A 19,292-nucleotide genomic window follows, 5' to 3' on the forward strand; every position below is an offset into this window, starting at 1 on the left:
CCACCCGGCCTCCTCAGGGAGGCGACCCCGGCCACATTAAGAGCCCCCTGGCATGGCGCACCCACTGTGCCCCAGCCGGGAGCACGGGGAGGCCTCCAGGACCAGACCGGCTCGCTCACTAGGCTCTCCTTCCCCTGCGGTTCTCTCTCCCCCCTCCACTATTTCTTCCGTCCCTCAATTCTGCTCTCCCATTCTACCTTTCCTCAACTTTCCTCCTCGTTCCTTTCCCTCTTTTCTGTTTCTTTGGATCCGACAAGTCTTCTCTCCTTTCCACTCTTTCTTTTCCTCCTCTCCAATCTCACCTCTCTCCCTGGATCTTCTCTCCCCAGTTCTCTCTCTCTCTCTCTCTCTCTCTCTCTCTCTCTCTCTCTCTCTCTCTCTCTCTCTCTCTCTCTCTCTCTCTCTCTCTCTCTCTCTGTCTCTCTTTCTCCTTCCCCAGCTGATGACCCTCTAGCAGGGACCACGGTCAGGAGAGAGGATTGGCCGGGCCTTATGTCCCGAAGACCCCCTTAGGCGGCCCCCCATGCTGAAAATCTCCCAATTCTCGATGTCTCTGTTCCTCGGCTCGCCTTCCTTTCTCGCTGGCGCTGGCAGAGACACTGAGTGCTTCACACCCGGGAGAGAGGAGAGGGAAGGGGCGGGGGAGTGGGGGGGAGAGGGCGGAGGAGGAGAAGGAGGAGACAAGGGAACTGAGTAAGGGCAAGCGGCTCCCTCACCCCCTCCCTGGGAAAGGAGGGGAGGGATGCGTGGAAGTTACCGGGATGCAGACACTAGCTCGGTACTCGCAAGATCTTCTAAGGACTGGAGCTGTCCAGCAACACTGGGTGGGGGGCCGTCCCCAGGGAATGAATCAACAGAGACGTTGGCTTAAGGGGAGGTAAGGGATGTGTGTGTGTGTATGTGTGTGTGTGTGTGTGTGTGTGTGTGTGTGTGTGTCCCAGTCCAACAGAAGCTGGTGCTTGGCATAATAGGCTTCTCTCCTTCCCATTCTCACCCTAACTTGTCCATGTTCCAGCTTTCTGCCCCCCATGTTTGAAATAGCCCACCCCAAGCCATTCTTTTCTGTTGAGGTTCTTGTCTCCCTTTCCAAGGCTCAGAGAATGGGAAAGACAGGAAGGGGTTCCCTGAGACCCTGGTGCCCCAATTACCATCCTAAATCCCTTCCATTTCTCTCCTGGGGTATATGTGCCCAGGGAAGGCTCACATGGTCTCCAAAGACTCTGAAGCCTGAAACCTCTCTTTCATGGTTACTATCTGTGGTCTAGCCTTGGAATCAGGAGATCTGGCTTTCAATACAGACTCTCACCCTTGCCGTGTCAGACTTGTGATCTTAGAAATCATTTCCCCCTCTGATTTCCAGTTTCTTTTCCTATAATGTGGAAACAACCACTACAGACTGGAAAAGGTGATTGTGAAGAATGGATTTCAAAAATTAGGAGACACTGTTCAGTTTCCCCAACCTTAATCCTTGGCTCTCAAGCAGCAACTCACAGGTGCACTTGGAACAGTGACTTCCCCTTCTAAGCTGCAGTTTTCTTTTTATAAAACAAAAAGATTGCACTGGATGATCTCTAAGGCCCCTCCTAGCTCTGACATCTCCTGTTCTCAGCTCCCTCCCAGCTCTGACATCCCCTCTTCTAAGGCCCCTCCCAGCTCTGACATCCCCTGTTCTAAAGTCTTTCTCAGTTTTTTGTTCTAAGATTCTTCCCATTATTTCCATTTTGTTTTCTGAAGTACCTGATATCCTGCGCTCTAAGGCCCTTTTTAGCTGACATTCTGTCCAACTCCACTCACGAGCCAAGCGCCCCTCTGGGAAGGTATAGCATCACCTCTCAGTCTAGGCTGAAGCCTGGGAGTTGAGGAAGACTTGCACTTTTGAAGGGTTTTCCAGAAGGCAAACTAAAGAGGGGGAGGAGGGAGATTCTGCCAAGCACTGTCCATGGTGACCACCCAGATGTCAGCACAGACCATAGGAGGGGCAGGGGCAGTCAGTGGGCACTGACAATCACCAGTACTCAGGGAAGGGAGGTTTGCCAAGGCCAACCCTTGGTCTGTACACTTGACTGAGTGTCACCATCTGGCTCACCAAGGGTGGCTTCTCCAGCTAGCTGACCTGCCAACAAACAGAAACTTTCTACCTCAGGTTGGTGAGGACCCTTAGATTGACTCAGAGAAAAGTCTGTCACCGAGATGGGCACCTGCTCCTTCCCCCCTCCCCCAGCATACTCCCCTCCAAGGGGAACAATCCCTAGGGAAGATAACTAGACACAGTAGATACGGTACCTGTTCCTTGCCACCCAGGAGTCTTCCCAGTGGAATGAGGGGGATAGGCAGAGGATTATGCCCATGGAAAAGGGGTCACAGGAAGAGAAGGCTGTCCCCTACAGCTTTCATTGGCCCTGAGCACTGTGGCATGGCCTCACTCACTCCGCTGAGCAATGAAAAATGCCCATCAATGGGGAGGTCATGCACTGTGGGTTACGTTCATCCATCAAACAGTCAAATAAATGCATATTTCCTTTCTGGGGCAAGGTCATGTGTGCTTGTGTACATGTGCATGTGTTTTTGTATGCATGTACACATGCATACTGTCCACACTTACCATGAGCTTGTAGTATTGGTCACAGAATTCAGGACCTGAAAGAACCTTAGACACTATCTAGTTGAACCCTCTCATTTTACAGATGAGAAAACTGAGGCCCAGCAGAGCTGAGATTCAAACCCAGGACCTCTGGGCAGTCTCAGCATTTCTTTCTCTCCTTAGGTAATGACCATGACAGGAGAAGGTTCTAGGGCCTCTGATCCATAATTACATAGATGTATTCAGGACCATATGTGTATATCTCTGACTCCAATCTCCCTATCTCTTTTTTTCTACTTATTTTAGTATTTTGCTTTTTCCCAGTTACATGTAAAAATCACTTTTAGCATTTGTTTTTAAAACTTTGCGTTCCAAATTCTCAACCGTCCTCCCTCCCCAGCTCCCCTCATTAAGAAGGCAAGCAATTTGATATGCCTGTGTAGTCATGCAAAACCCATCCATATTAGTCCTGTTGTGAAAGAAAACACAGACCCCCAAAAGAATCCTCAAGAAAAGTAAAGTTAAAAAAAGTTTGCTTCAATCTGTATTCAGACACCATCTTTCTCTGAGTCCCAATCTCTTAACCCCCTGAATCTGCTCTCCCCAACCCAGTCTCACATAAATCCCTTCACTTTCCTCCTTCTCTCAAATTTAATTCTGCTTATTACCTCCTACTTACCTCTAGAGCCTAGAGCAGAGAACAGTCTCTGCTGCTCAGAGCTCCATCTCTGTGACTCAACCAAAGTGACCCCAGAGGTCTTGGTCCTAGGAAGAAAATTAATCTTTCACGTCAATACCTGAGGCAACCAGCCTGCCATGGGGTTGAAAATACTGGTATTGGATTCTAGTTCTGACTCTACCATTAATGTGTAAGTTGGGACAAGTTAGTCCCAATCTTTGGGTCCCAGTTTCCACCTTTGTAAAATGAGAGGACTGGACTCTAAGGTCCCTTCTAGCACAGACATTCTCTGACCTAGAAGTTTGTATTTGATCCTGGAGGTAATAAGGAGCCACAGAGACTTCTTGAGCAAGGAAAATGACAGGGTCAGACTTTGGCCAATTTCTTTGGAGTGGGGGGTGAGACTTGAGGCAGGAGACCCTTAGGAGGCTATTACAGTAGCATAGGGTGAAAGTGATGAGGGCTTTGATGAGGATGGTAGCCACATGAGTGGAGAGAACAGGGACAGATGGAAAATGTGAAGATATAGAAGAAATAAGACCTGGCAATCAAGTAAGGGAGCATGAGAAGTCAAGGATAACTCAGGGATTGTGAGGCTGGGGACTAGATGGATAGTGGCACCCTTGACAGAAATAAGGAAGTTAGGAAGAGAGGCAGGTTTGAGAGGAAAGAGAATGAACTGTTTGGGATGCTCAGAATTGGCAATGCCTATGGGGCGAGTAATTTAGGAACATCTAATAGGCAGCTGGTGCTGTGTGCCTGCAGCACAGGAGAGTGGCAAGGGCTGGATTCCTAGATCTGGAACTTGCTGGCATTAAGACGATAAGGGAGCCTTTGGTCTCTGGTGGAAATACAAATTTCATTAGCTTTTAAAGCCCTTGCAATCTGGTGCAGCTTGCCTCTTCAGGCTGATTACGCGCCATTCCATCTTGTAGCTGGACGCTTTCCCCTGGCTTGTTCCTGGCTCTTGAAACACACTCCCTCTACCCCTCCACCATAGAGAATCTCTTCCTTTCTTTAAAACTCAGCACAAGGGCCATGGCCTACATGAAACCATTCCATTTCCTTCCAGTTCCTCGCGCTCTTCACCCCCAAATGACTTTGTATCTGTCTGTGTGTTGTTTCCTTCCAATAGAATAAAAACTTCTTGAAGACAGGGGATATTTCATTTGTCTACATTTCCAGTGCCCGGCACATTGTGGGGATTTAATCAATGATTGCTGAATGAATAATGTCCCTCCAAGATCAGGTTTTCCCTACTCTGGTCTTTTCCATATCTGTAATTTTAAGAGATAAGGACATAGTGTCGACCAATCCAGCTCTGACAGAAATGTACCCTGACCTCAAATGGATTTGGTAGCTGAACATTGAATTTTCTTCCTTTTCTGCAGGATTCGTCCAGCATGGATGTTCCCTTCACTGAAACAGGTTCCAGCCCTTTTCTGTCTGAGCAGATGGTCTTTACATGGCTGAGAAAAATCCATTGTATTCTGGGTGCCCCATCAGAACAAGCACCACCAATTGCAAATGGTGGGCAGTGAGTCCGTCACTGGGCTATGACCTAGGATGGGGGAGGGGGACCTGGGGTCAAACCGCAGGTCTGTCACTTATTGTGTGACACCTCTCTGGGCTTCAGCTCTGTCCTCTTCAACATGAAGGGCTTGTACAGGCTCATTTCTAAGGTCCCTTCCAATTCTGACATCCTTTGGTCTATTCTAAGGTCCCAAATGATATGGAAATCTATGTAAATTGGCCTATTTCCTGCTGAACTTTGGGAAAGGGGAATGGGGGAGGGCATTGAGGGAAGAGAGATTTCAAAGTGGAGTTAAGCCTTGCTAAGCCTCTGAGCCCACTAAGGCTGGTCTGCCATCCTCCCTTCCTCTCCCCTTGCCCAGTCCCTATCCTGAGATGCCTGGCTGCTACAAGGAGTCTGAATTTGCCTCAAGAACTCCCCAACCCCCCAAAACAGGGCTCAGATTTGCCTGACCCCCACACGTGGAAGCTTCTCTTGGCTTAATAAGGACTTCCAACTCCATTCAGAATGCTGGGAAAAGAGGAGCCAGGGTGACCCTGCTAAATAGATTGCTTTTGTAAAAAATTATTTTCATGATGCCTTTATTTCCAGTGCCTACCACAGTGCGTGGCACATAGTAGGTCCTTAATAAAGGCTTGTTGATTGAGTAACTCCTCTCCCTCCTTTATGCCCACTCCAGCCTCTTATTCCAAGGCATTACCCATCAGTGAGAATTGGTCATATTTACCCTGGAGAATAGACCAGGGCGAGTCCCTTCCCCTCTGGACTTCAGCTATCCCCTCTAGAACACGAGGGTGTTGCCCTACAGGAGCTCTGAGGTCCCTTCTCAGCTTGGCTCCCATATATGCCCTAGTAGGGCCATGGTGCCTGTCATATCATCTTGATGTCCTTGTGCATGTGGCAGAGAGATCAGCGCCAGCCCTAGAGAACATACCTGTCAGTGCTGGGTGGATGTTCCAAGGGGGCACAGCTTTGGAGAGACTGAAGAGAAGGAGGAGAAAAGGCCATTCAGTGTAATTGGAAGATTACAAAATATCCTTTGAGTAAACAGTGCCCCAGGGGAAATAAACACACAGCTATTTAATTAAGTTCATTTATTAAGTACCCCTTGGCTAAGATAGTGGAGTGGTTTGCTATGTCCTTCTCCAGCTCGTTACACAGATGAAGAAACTGAAGCAGAAAGGGTTAAATGACTCGTCCAAGGCCATGGAGCTAGTAAGGGTCTGAGACTGGATTTGAACTCAGGTTTTACTGATTCCTTGCCTGGTGCTCTACCCACTGTATCACCTGGCTGCCCAGTAAGAATGATGAACGTAAGAGACACCATTGGAGACATCAGAAAGAAGGAGAGTTTGCCTCTGGGAGAGAGGAGAGTGATCAGGGGAGGCTTCATGGAAGGGGGGCCTTGAAGGGAAAGAAGTGGCAGCTGCAAATGAGGAAAGAAAGCCTTCTGGGCGAGGAAGGAGGCAGAGGACACAAGCTGTAGAGCTGAGGGGGCCTCAGAAAGCATCGGATTCAACCCTCTTTTACATGTGAGGAAACTAAGGCTTAGAGTGGTCAAGTGACTTGCCTTCGGCCACATAGTAAGTGTACAAGGTAGGATTTGAACTCAAGTCTTCCTGACTCCAGGTCCAGCCGCCTAGCTGCTTCCATGCCAAAGGCTGAGTAATTATAACGACTAATCTCTGGGAGAAGAGATGAAGGAGATCTCTTGCCCTTTGGGAGAGAGGCGGGGGACTAGTGGTAGAGAATAACATACACTGTCAAGCCCTGGTTGCCTGGTTTTGCCTAATTGCTTTTCTTTCTCCAAGGGGTTTGGGGGGGGAGGGGAGAGAGATGCTATCCAGGAATGACAGTAATGTCGCAACAAAAGTCACCAACAAAAAATAAGGGCTTCCAGTGCCTTCTGCCTTCCTTTGTTTGGACAGGAAGGAAGGATGTTCAAAGGACAAATGGGGCCAGTGGGGGCAGGGAGACACTGTGGCTAAGTCAGTGACCATCAGGGATGTGCCTTTAATGGAAGGCTATTGGCAGGGGGTAACAAGTCCATGAGGCTTGTGAGCTAGTGAGAAGACAAGCCCGGGGTCACAGAAGACTAGAGGACCGCCAGAACAGCAGCCATCTAAGGAGGTGGAGACTCTTCTCTGGGGAACTTGGCAGGTGCAGGTCCTCTTCTCCTGAGCACTCCCCAAGAATAGTGGGGTGTGTGTGTGTGTGTGTGTGTGTGTGTGTGTGTGTGTGTGTGTGTGTGTTTAAGGCAAAGGTAAGGAGAAACTTTGTACCTGTGTGATCTGTTCTAAAAGGGGAAACGGGCTGCCATGGCTGGTGGTGGGTTTCCCATCACTAGAGGCTTTAAGCAAAGGTGGATGAGCTGCCCTTTGGAGGATTCCCACTCAGGTAGAGGGTGGGCTAGATGCCCACAGAGCCCCTTGAACTCAGAGCTTCTGTGTCCTGCTGTCCCCCAGACAAAGCCCAGGTCTCACAACTCCTTTGTCTAAGGCGTTTCCCAGCAGGGTGGGGGATGGCCGAGTGCAGAGGACAGCCCTGGGGGGCTCCTCAGGGGCTGGAGGGACTGAGGCTCAGCCCAGAGCCTTCACTGCCCTCCAAATGATGCTCAGGAAGCTGAGCAGTGACAACTGCTGAGACCCAGGGTGCCCATTGCTTAGTGCCCAGGGGAGGGGCATCCTAGCCCTGGGACCAGCAGCCCTTGAGCTACATCTTCTTCACAGAACCTCAGAGCCAGAAGGGAGTCTCCCTGGTCCAGCCAGTATCTGACCAAGACTTCCCCTTTCCAACAGCCCTGACAAGGCATCATCCAGCCTCTGCCTGAAGCTCTCCAGTGATAGGGAGCTCCCTACCTGTCACATCATTCAGAAAGCTTTCCCGATGTCAAGCCTAAACTGTCCTCTCTGCACACTCCCCCAACATTGTCCTGCACCCTGGGCCCGAACAGGACCAGGCTAAGCCCACCTACACACCATAGCCCTTCTGAGATTTCAACACAGCCCCGGAGACTTTTTTCTCCAGGATAAACATGCCCAGTTACTCTACTCCAGGCTTTCACTCTCCTCTAGATATTCTCCAGCTCGTCAAATGGAGGCAGCTAGGATACTGGATAGAGAGTCAGAAAGATCCAAATTCAAATCCTTCCTTAGACTATGTAACCCTGGGCAAATCCCTTACACTCTCCCAGTTTTGGTTACCTCATTTGTAAAATGGGGATAATAATTACACCTATCTCTCTGAGTTATTGTGAGGATTGTAGGAGATGATATTTGTAAGATGCTTTGCAAACTTTAAGGCTATTAATATTATGATTATATGTTACATAAATAACATATTGTGTTGCAATTATTTATTATAATAAATAATATAGAATTATATAGAATTTGTAATCACATGAATATATAAATTCTACACATATGTATAAATTTATATAAGATATTTTATAGATAAGTACATTAAATTATATGTTTATACAAATTCTGTATTATAATATTCTATGTAAATAATGTAGTCTCATATTCTATATAATTAAATTATGCATACATTTATATTATAAAACATATCATAGACACATACTATTATACGTGTTATTATACACAGTTATGTAGCTCTTTGTTATTATTATTAACACGTCCTGGGGCTCTCCAGAAAGACTCTCACTCCCATGACCTCTCCCTTCCTTCATCCTGGGATGGCATCAACTCTCCTTGCTGCAATAGTACATGATCCGTTGACTTGTCTTGGGCTTGCAGTCCACTTGAACCCTCAGATCTTTTTCAGAGGGCTGCTACCTAACCATACCTCCCCCATTCTATGGTTGTGAATTTGATTTTTTTTATGCAAGTGGGGAGATGTCTGAGACCTGCCACAGGCTTCCTGCAGAAGGCAGAAAGCTCTGATTCTCCTCCATTGCCTGCGCTCTCCCTCTCTCTCAGACTCCCTGATAAAACCACTTTACATGGGTTGGATTTACTCGCCTTCTCCTCCTGCTGTCTATATTTCTATGGGCACTCTCTTGGGTCTCCCTGTTAGACGAGATATTTATTCTTTGAACTTGTGCAAAGGAACAGTGCCTGGCCCACAGTAGGCGCTTACTTACTGCTTTCTGATAGAGGGACTGATGGTCCTTAGCTTGGGTTTCGCCCCCTCCTTTGTCCCCTGGGGCTAACTGGTTTTCAGGAGACCCTGGGGGAGAATGTTTTCTCATGGACCAAGCAGATCAGTCAGTGCCATGCCCCTCTCGAGTTCGGGGTCCCCCAGTCCCTGGGGATTCACATTCTCACTTCAGTCTCTGTCTCTGGTCTGCAGGCTCTGGGCGCCTCTCCCTCTCTGGGGTGGGGGAGGATCTTTGACAGATTGGGTGGCAGCCTGGACCCCGGGGGAGGGGTCAGAGGAGGAGGAGGAGTGGGGGAGGGGGGTCACCTCTCCAACTCGAGGGCACCAGAAGCGTCCGATCAGCTTTGCTTCTCTGTCACAGGCAGAGACTAATGAAGCTTGACTCAGCCTTCCCCTGCCCGCCCTCCACATATCCACTGGGCTTGCTCTGGCTCCCTGAGGCTCCTGATTTGGAGATGGGAGAGGGTCTCAAGGATAGGACCTGCCCTTTGTTCCTCCCACAGGATCATAGAATCTCAATGCTTGAACGATCTCGGGGGCCACAGGATGCTGCCTGTCGCTGAGCAGGAATCCTTTCTAGCAAATGTCCCGCAAAGGCTCAGTTAGCCTTTGCTTGAAGTCTTACAGTGATACGGAACTCACCACCACCAAGGCAGCTCATCCCACCTGTGGATAGCTGTAACTGTTAGGAAATTCTTCACACCACCCTGAAGCTGGTCTCTGCCCCTCTTGGGTCCTCTAGAGAGAGCCCTCTGGTCCTCTAGCAAACCTTCCCTCTTCCTCACCACCCAAAAAGACACAAAACGGTGCTCTGGAAAGCAATTTGGATCTTGATTCTCATAGAACCTCTGGCTCACAGGATCTGAGTTCAAGTCCTGCTACTGACCATCTTATGACTTTCCCCTCCCCACCAAAAACAAACAAAACCTCAACACCTACTTCATGTATACCATTTATCATATTCATCCATTCATCCATCCATCCATCTATCCATTTATTTATCCATCTATCACACTATCCATCCATCCATCTATCTGTCTAGTAATCATCTACATATTGTGTCCTAGAAAGTGGCAGCTGTTTTTCATTTGTCTTCATATCCCCAGCACAGTGCCTCGAACGCAGTAAGTGCTTAATAAATGCTTATTTAATTGGAAAGAACAATGACTGTGGACTCATGCCTGGAGTTCAACTGTCCCCATGGCCACTTACTCCTTGACTTAGCATCACTACTTTTGAAAAATGAAGGGGTCTCTGAGGTCCCTCCCATCTCTGAATCTTTGATCCTCTAGGCCCTCTGTGTCTCTGTTTCCTTGGTAAAATGGGGAGGTGAACAAAAGGGTCTCTGAGGGCCCTTTCTTCTCTAGAATCCTAGGATGGAGCAAGAGTTCCAGCTTACCCTGGTCCCAGGACTTATGGGACTATATCTTCCTCTTAGTTTTACCCATCCAGGCAGTATTAGAGTAGCATTGGAACCCAACTGTCTCCATGCTTCTGGTCCAGGGTTCTTGGAACTCCTCCAAGCTGGCCACTCTGTTGTAGAGGGCCTGAATTAGGCACCAGGAAGCTGAGGCCCAGAAAAGAATTCTGCCCAGGTTAGATGAGTTGGTTAGTGGGCAGAGCCTTGAAGTCCTATAAGCTCACACACTCCTAGTCACACACACACACACACACACACACCGTTCTCATGCCTTCCTATGAACCCAATCCTTCTTCAATCCCTCCTGAGGTGATCCAGAGATCAGGCAATGAAAGCTGACTCTGCTGGGTGAGCTTGGATGATTCTTGTTACTTCAGTGAGATTAGCTCAGCTCAGATGACTGGTTTTAGAGTCAAAAGTCCTAGGCTCAAATATTGCCTTCATCCCTCACTGCCTGTGCGACCTGGGACCAGACACTGGACTAGGAAAGGAGAGGTGTGGGTTAGATGGTCTCTAAGGGCCCTTAGAAGACTCAGTTTGAAATCTCCTGCCCACCTCTCCAGGCCCCTCCTCCCAGGTCCTGGACCCATACTCCCCCCAGGACAGAGTCAGATGCCAAGTTGAATCCCAGCCCCTCCCTCCTGCTCCCTCCTGCCATCTCTGTCACCAAAAATCAGCCATTGATCCAGGCTTAAAATAACCCCTTGGCATCTGAGTGTGTCAGCAGCCATCAGAAGGGATGTCAGCCCTGGTAGCTTGAAGGGCACCTCCTCCTGCCCTGCTGTCAGAAGGGAGAGGCAGGAAAAGGCAGGGGAAGGGTAACCTGGGAGTCACAGCAAGCCCCTGCTGGGGCCAAGAGCCTGGACCTGGAGACAGGAGCCCTGGGTGCAAATTCTAACACTGCCTAGACCTTGGACAAGGCCCTTCCCCTCTCCAAACCTCAGTTTCCTTCTCTGTAAAATGAGGGGAAGGAAAAGACTAGATAACTGATTGAATTCTTTTCTACTCTAAGCAGAAAAGCTTAGCAAATAAATGATTTATAAATAGGCAGGCTTTAAGTGTGAGTTATGAGTATTATTATGAAACTCTAATATACTATGTTGAGAAGCAGCAGGGTGTGCTGGCCTTGGAGCCGGGAAGTTGGATAACGGGTCAACAAGCATTTATTAAGCACTCACTTTACCATGAGCACTGTGGCCTGGGGTCAAGCTCTGTTTCTGACACCTCCTGGCTGTGAGACTCTGGACGAGTCTCTTAATCTGCAGGCAACTCTGAGACCTAAGTGAGGGTCAGGGGCTGACTTGAGCTGGTGAAGGGAGTTTCCACACCATGAATTCCTTGCTGGGATGAAAACACTGACACCGTCAAAATGAAACGAAACAAAAAAGCCCAAAGCATTCCAGGAGTGGGTTGGAGATGGATGAAGCAGGGTGCTGGGCTAGGGCTGAGGTGCATTCTGGGAAGGCTGGCCCCTGAGCTGGGTGACAACTGAGATCCTGACAAGGGCTGGCTTCTGCCTCCTCCCCAGTGCTGCAGCAGCTCAGGCAGAGACCAGAGGGCCACCAGTGTGCTGAGGCATAGGGGAGGGAAGACTGCCTGGGGTCTCACAGTAACTGGGGGGGTAGGTCTCCTGACTCCAAGTCCACCACTCTTAGGTCTGTAACTCTCCCTCCCTCCCTTCCTTCCCTTCTTCCTTTCTTCTTTTCCAAAGTCCCTGTGATCTTTCCATTGGAAGCCTTTCCTTCTTCTCTGCTTCCTTTTTCTTTCCTCCTTCCCTCCTTCCTTTCTTCTTTTCCAAAATCTCTGATCTTTCCATTGGAAGCCCAGTTGTGAACTGAAAGAAAACCTCAGAGGAGCCAGGGAATGTGACTTCAGGGGGAGACACCTTAGCCCATGGGACTCTCAGCAGGTTCCAGTTCTCAAAGTGACTCACTCATCCGACCACCAAGCTGGAATGGAGAGGAACTCAGGGACCTTTCTATGAGCTTCTCCTGAGACTCTTGCCTAAGTCCTCTTCCTAGGAGGAATACATATACGAAGAGAAAGAGGACAAGCTGAGATAAAGTAGTAGGAGGAGCCTGAGGAGGAAGAGACCACTTTTACCTTGTTTGGGGAGGGGGAGTCACGGAAGGCTTCCTGGAGGAGGTTTTGAAGGAAGGGAATGACTTGAATGGTCTTCAGCAAAGACCAGGAGACGAAAGAGGGCAGGATAACGAGGGGGCTGGAGAAGAGTCCTGTTTGCTTGGGTCCTAGAATACACCAAGGACAGTCTGCTCTAAGGCTGAGAAGGTAGGACTGGCCCCATTTGTGAAGGGCTTTGAATGCCAACTGAAGAGTTTTCTATTTGATCATGGAGGTAATAGGGAGCCACTGGAATTTATTAAAGGGGGATATGACATGATCAGACCTGCACTTTAGGAAAATCACTTTGGCAGCTGTGTAAAGGATGTATTGGAGGGGGAGAGACAAGTCAGGAAGACCAGTCAACCAATCAATCAATAAGAATTTATTAGGTAATCACCATGGGCCCCGAGCTCTGGAAAGTACCAATGAAAAGACAAGATCAGTATCTTAGAGGGGAGGAAAGGGGAGTTTGACCTACAATGGTGACTGTGGGAAGAGAGAGAAAGATAGAGACATCGTGGCTATATAAAAGACGAGACTGAGCATGGCAAGTGAGGGAAATAATGGGGCATGGGGCTGGTGTGTGTGTGTGTGTGTGTGTGTGTGTGTGTGTGTGTGTGTGTGTGTGTGTGTGTGACAACAGACAGACGGAGACAGAGAGAGAGACAGAAAGAGGCAGACAGAGAAAAAAGGAGAGAGAGAGAGAGAGGGAGGGAGGGAAGAAAGAAGGGAGAGAGAGAGAGGGGGAGAGGGAGAGGGAGAGGAGTCCAGGATGAGTATGGGGCTGGGAACTGGGTGGCTTCCTATCTCAATGTGAAAACGGAGGCATAACAGCTGTCTTCACGTATTTAGTGACCTCAAGTCAAGTCACTGACTGTGTGCCTGGCCCCGTGCTAAGTAGTGAGAGTACACAAACAAGCAGAAAGAGAGGCTCTGCCCTGAAGAAGCTCACACTCTAAAGGGAAAACAGCCCAGCCCAGGGGCCTGAGGCGCATGTGCAGTGGGGTGGGGCGGGGTCGGGCAGGTTGGGTGGAGATGTCCCTCAGGGGGATGGAAGAAAGTCAGCAGTCACCAGCGAGAGACGCTTAGCCTGAGGAGCCACTCCAGCCAATCTGAGGGAGGGCCCAGCTCTGCCCTTCATTCAATACAAGGGAACAAACCTCTCGATAATAAGAGACCCAAAGTGACCTCAGTGTACCCAGATATGTCCAGAGCTCCTGCTCTGACCTGTCCTGAGGCCCATGGAGCCGGCTTTCAAGTGATCAATAAGCGTTGATAAAGCACCTACTCTGTGCTAGGGAACACAACACAGCTAAACAATCCCTGCCCTCAAGAAGCTTACTTTCTCTCCTGGGGGTAAATAGACTACTCACCTGTACTCAGTCAATTAACAAATATTTATCAAGCACATGCCATGAGCTGTGCTAATCACTGGGGATACAGAGAAAGGCAAAAGACAGTTCCTGTCCTCAAGGAGCTCAGCCTAACGGGAGAGACAACATGCAAACAGGCATGTGCAAACAAGATCCAGACAGGACAAGGCGGAGATAATCGATGTATGACTTCTTAGTCATTGTTTCGGTCGTGTCCAACTCTTTGAGACCCCATCTGGGGTTTTCTTGGTAGATATACTGGAGTGATTTGCTGTTTCCTTCTCCAGCTCATTTTATAGGTGAGGAAACTGAGGCAAACAGGGCGGAGTGATTTGCTCAGGGTCACACAGCTAGGAAGTGTCTGAGACCAGGATTTGAATTCAGGTCTTCCTGAGTTCAGGCTTAGTACTTGATGTGCTGTGGTCTGCTTAACTGCCCAGAAAATCAATAGACACTCAGATTAAGGAGGACCATGAGTTATGTGTGACCCAGGGCAAATCATTTAACCTCTCTGAGACTCAGTTTCTCCTTCTGTAAATTGATGAAGTTGACCTTCAGTGGCCTCTAAGGCCTTTCTCAGTTCAAGATCTAGGCTCCTGTGGTCCTCGCCCTTCCCTGTGAACAGAGATTTTGGCACTGCTCTTTGTGGAAGTGCCCCTGGACTTGGTGGAAAGGCATAGTGGGGTGGGCTGCTTCAAGAGGTGGTGAGATCCCCATTAGGGGAGGTCTTCAAGCAGAAGATGGCTTTTCTCTTGGTGTTGTTGTAGAGGGGGTTTCTGTTTAGAGACAGGGAGGTATCTCCCTACTCCACCCCAACCCCCTCACCGCATACTTCTCTGTAGACTTGCCTTCTCCTTCTCTCTTCTTCCAGGAAAGCATTTTGAGATTTGAGATCTTGAGAATGGTTCCTTTTTGCCAAGGTGACCCCGATAGCAGTTAGCAGAGGCCACAGACCCCCACCCCATCCCCCACCCTTACCCTATAGTGGGTACTTGGTAAATGTTCCCTGATTAGATGGTCAATGGATTGAGTGATTGGTTAGCTGGTCCATGAGGAGCTTTCCAGTGCTGAAATTCTGTGACCTGGCTCAGTCCCCCAGCTCTTCTGGGGGTGGTGGGATGGAGGACAGGAAGCAACAGGGAGTACTGTGGGGGGAAGAGGGAGGGGAGAGGGCTGAGGGTGGGGAGGGGCAGACTGGGATAGGGGAAAGGGCTGTTGTGGAGGGAGTGAAAACAGGGGCCAATTATGCCTCTGAGTCACCAGGGCAAGGGAGGGGTAGGAGCAGAGGGGGCTACAGCTCAAGCAGAAACCAGCATTTTCCAGGAGATGAACTGGAAAGATTGGATGTGGGAGGATGAGGGAGCAGGGCATAGAGTTTGACTTAGGACCCCCTGTGGGGACGAACAAGCCAGTCCTGCTGGGGGATGTTCAGAGGCTTAGTGTCTGCAGGGACTTTAGAAGCCATCTGATTCGATCTCTTTGGTGAGGAAATTGAGGCCTAGGGAGGTTCCACTTGCCTAAGGTTGAACTGGTAGTTTATAAGTAGTCTGAGGAAGAATTTGAACCCAAGTGCTTGGAGTCTAAAGCCACCAGTTTTAAAGGGGAGAAGGGGGAGCCGTCTCTCCTCCAACTTTTACCCATTCTGGGAGAGGGGTCCAATTCCCTGGATCCTGTGGCAGAGTGGGCTGGCCAGGCTAAGCCAGGAAAGGGAGGATCCCAGGACCATAGTGAGGACTCTGCAAGGATGAGAAGACCAGACATTTCCTTCTCCCCATCTTCCAGCTCCTGGCTCTGGGCTGTTTTGCTGACAGCTCCTCTCTGGGTAATGAGAGGTTGTGAGACAGCCATTGTGCAGGCTCCTGGGTGGGGGCCTAGAGCCCTGAGTCACTGTGCCTGAGCCATCTCCTCCATCTCAGCCCCCAGTCCCTCTGCTGGGAGCAGGGGGTGGGGAGGGGAACCTGGGACAGTTCCCTCTTCTGTCCAGGACTAGAGACTCAGGGCCTGCCCCCAGACCTCCTGGACGTAGAGCTAAGAGGGGGCTCCCGGGCCTGCTGAGCCAACCTCCTCTCTTCGCCAAGGAAAAGAGTGAGAAGTGAAAGGACCTGTTAACAGTTACACAGTGGGAGAGGCAGAATTTGCACCCAGTTTCTCTGATTGCTCTTTCCACACTAGCCCTGGGGAATCCTAGGAAGGGACAGAGGAAGGAGAAGATGTAGAGAGTGCCAGTGTCAGGGGAAGACAGGAAGGGAGAGATTACCTATGGTGGTGATGGTTGTAGGAAGTAATTGGGGGAGGCTTCTAGAGGAGTGGACATTTGCCCCATCTCTTAGATAGCCTCAGGCAAGATAGGGGGTGGGCACATCTTTAGGGAGAGGGAGGGAGAGAGAGAGAGAGAGACAGAGACAGAGACAGAGGACAAAGAGAGAGAGGAGAAAGAGAGGAGAGAGAGGAAGGGAGAGGGGGAGAGGAAGAAAGAAAAAGAGGGGAATAGAGAGGGGGCAGAGAGAAATGGAAAGAGGGAGGAAGAAAAGGGAAAGAGGAGAGAGAGGGAAAGAGAGAGGAGGTGGAGAGGGGGGAAAGAGATGGAGGGGAAAGGAGAGAAAGAAAAAGGGAAGGAGAGGGAAACAGAGGGGGGGAAGGGAGGGAGGGGAGAGAAACAGAGACAGCAACAGAGAGAGCACACATTCTCGAACCCTCATACCTCCGTACACAACTGTCTGGGAGCCTGTGCATTCCTGTGTCTGCCTTTATCTCTGATTGCTGCCTCCATCTCTAACTTTAATGAAGGCTGGGGCCTGTTTCCCGAGGCCTTCCTCCATGCCAGGCTCTGAGCTGGGACTCCTCAGGCTAGGCATCCCAGAATCCTAACCCAGGAAGCTTCAACAGAAGAAGGCTGATCCAGACTCTGAACAGGAATCCCTGAGGCCAGCTAGCCCCGACAGATTCCTCCAGCTTTTTCCTCACATTGATCCCCAATTGGCCTCCGAGTAACTCCCATACTGCCTACTCCTTGTGCTGCCCTCTGGGGCCATGCAGAAAAAGCAGTGACAGCCCCTTAGATACATGAAGATAGTTGTCATGTCTCTTCATCAACAGTCTCTTCTCCAGGCTAAGCTAGCCCAGTTCACGGCCAGAGCCTCACATACCCTGCTTCCCAATTGGCAACATCTGTAGTAACTGTCCTGGCTCCTAACACCCCCACAGCCCCACGTCCTGGGTTTGGAGTCAGCACCTGTCACTTACTGCCTGGGTGGCCTTGTGTGGTCCTCAGTTTCCTTCTCCGTCAAAGGAAGGGGTTGGGCCAGATGACTTCCAAGTCCCTCCCCCTCATCCTGAAGATCTAAGTCTTTGGGCCTGAGAGAAAAGGATCCATGAGCCCATGAACATCAGTACCTCACAGTCTCAGATACCTGAGGCTCAGATATGTCAAGGGCTTTGGCCAAGGTCGTGCAGCTGGAAATCAAGCAGTCCATCAGCAAACGTTTATTAATGTAGTCATCAGGCAGTGAGCTCCCCTAGGGCAGATCCCTGGAGCTTAGCAAAGTTCCTGGCACACAGTAGGCACTCAATACATGTTTACTGACTGGTTGGTCTAGACTGAGTGGCAGACACTGAGGAGACAAAGACAAAACTGAGACTGTCCCTACCCTCAAGGGCTTCCATTCTACCCATGGTAGATTTCAGAAAGGGGATTTTAACCCGGTTCTTCCTGGGTCCAGACCCTTCAATCACAATTCTCATGAGACAATCGCCAATAATGGGTCTCTTGGATGTTGCCGGGGGAATCCAGTCTCTGAGGCTGTGTGTGTTGCAATGTCCCTGCTATCAGGGCACCATCTGGCTCCCTCAGCCCCTGTAGGCCTGGGGGAAGCTGCCTAATTATTGTCATTAAGGGAGAGGGAGGGGATTTTGCTCCTCCTCACAGATGGAGGGTGGGAGGGGGTCTTCTCTGGGGAAATGCCAGAGTGCCCCAGGCTCCCCGGGGAGCCCCCCCTTCTCTCCTCAGCCGTACTCTGCCTGAGAGGGATTCGTCACCCTGAGGCTAGGTAAAAGGTCGCCCAGCTGGGCTGATTGATATACTGACTCGGCCCCCTGCTGGGTTCCATGAGAAGACTCCTGGTGTCCCCTGGTGGCAGCAAATGGCTTGATGGGGTCAGGGGATCAGATAATGGCCCCCACCCCCTACCCCACCCAAAGGCCCAGACATAGGAGTTGTCACACCATTCTCTTTTGGCTGCTGTTAACCTCTTGTCTAGCCAGGTGACCTTCAGCAACAACCACAACCGTGGGGGTAGGTTCAGGATGGGGAGGTGCCACACTGGAGCTTCAGTTTTAGCTCCATGCTGAGGCACTCCAGGCCCACTCAGAACAAGCATCGAGTCTCAGACTCTCTTCCCAGACCAATGGACCCAAACTGAAGTCCTTCTTGTCTAGTCAATGAGTGTTCAGGGAGTTCCCTCCTAAGTACCCACGACAGTGCTAGGCAGTAGGGGGACAAAGTCTACCCTGGGGAGAATCAATCTGAGCTAGGAGGTCCTTAGAGTTCAATCTGTTCCCAGTGTGAGTGTTATGCCTGTAGAGGAGAGGGAGTGACAGGGAACTCATTACCTTTCCAGGGAGCTCATTCCGATGTCAGACAGCCCTAGTTATCAGGCTGCTTTTCTTGGCGTCAAACTGAATCCAGCCACCCAGCATCCCTAGCAGCTCATACCAAATTCCTCCTCCCCATGACAATCCTTTAGACACTTAAAGCAGCGATTCTTTCTCTCCTAAGTCTCTTCTCCAAGCTAAACATCCCTACTTCCTTCATCCTTATGTGATACTGGGGTCATCTCTGCATCCTAATAGTTTCCCCCAGGTGGGCTCTGGCTTTTAAAATCATAGAGGACATCAAAACTGAAAGAGATTTTAGGGGATTATCCAATCTGACTCACCCCCTTTTTACAGATGGGGAAACTGAGTCCCAGAGAGGGAGAGGTTTGATAAGGATGAGATCAATGATTTGGGGCATAGCTGGAATTTTAACTTTCCTTAATTGAAACAACCTGCTGAGGATTTGGAGAAAGAAGTTGTTGAGTCGTCTCGATCATGTCTGGCTCTCCCTGCCCCCATTTGGGCTTTTCTTGGCAGAGATCCTGGAGGACTTAGCCACTTCCTTCTCCAGCTCATTTGACAGATGAGGAAACTGAGGCAGCCATGGTCACACAGCTAGGGAGTGTCTGAGGTCAGATTGGAATTCAGGTCCTCTTGACTGCACAGCACCACCTAGCTGCCCATCAATAAGCATTTTTTGTTTGTGCCATGTGCCAGGCACTGTGGCCAGGCACTGAGGACACGGTTCAAAGAGTGAAATGAGGGAGCTTGAGGCAGGCAGAGGGGAGGAAGGGAGGGCAGTCCAGGCATTGGAGCAGTCATTGCAAAGGCACAGAACCTCAATCTCAGTTTTCTCATCTGTCAGA

The sequence above is a fragment of the Notamacropus eugenii genome, chromosome 3 (genome assembly GCF_028372415.1).
Source record: "Notamacropus eugenii isolate mMacEug1 chromosome 3, mMacEug1.pri_v2, whole genome shotgun sequence".
NCBI classification, from domain to species: Eukaryota; Metazoa; Chordata; class Mammalia; order Diprotodontia; family Macropodidae; genus Notamacropus; species Notamacropus eugenii.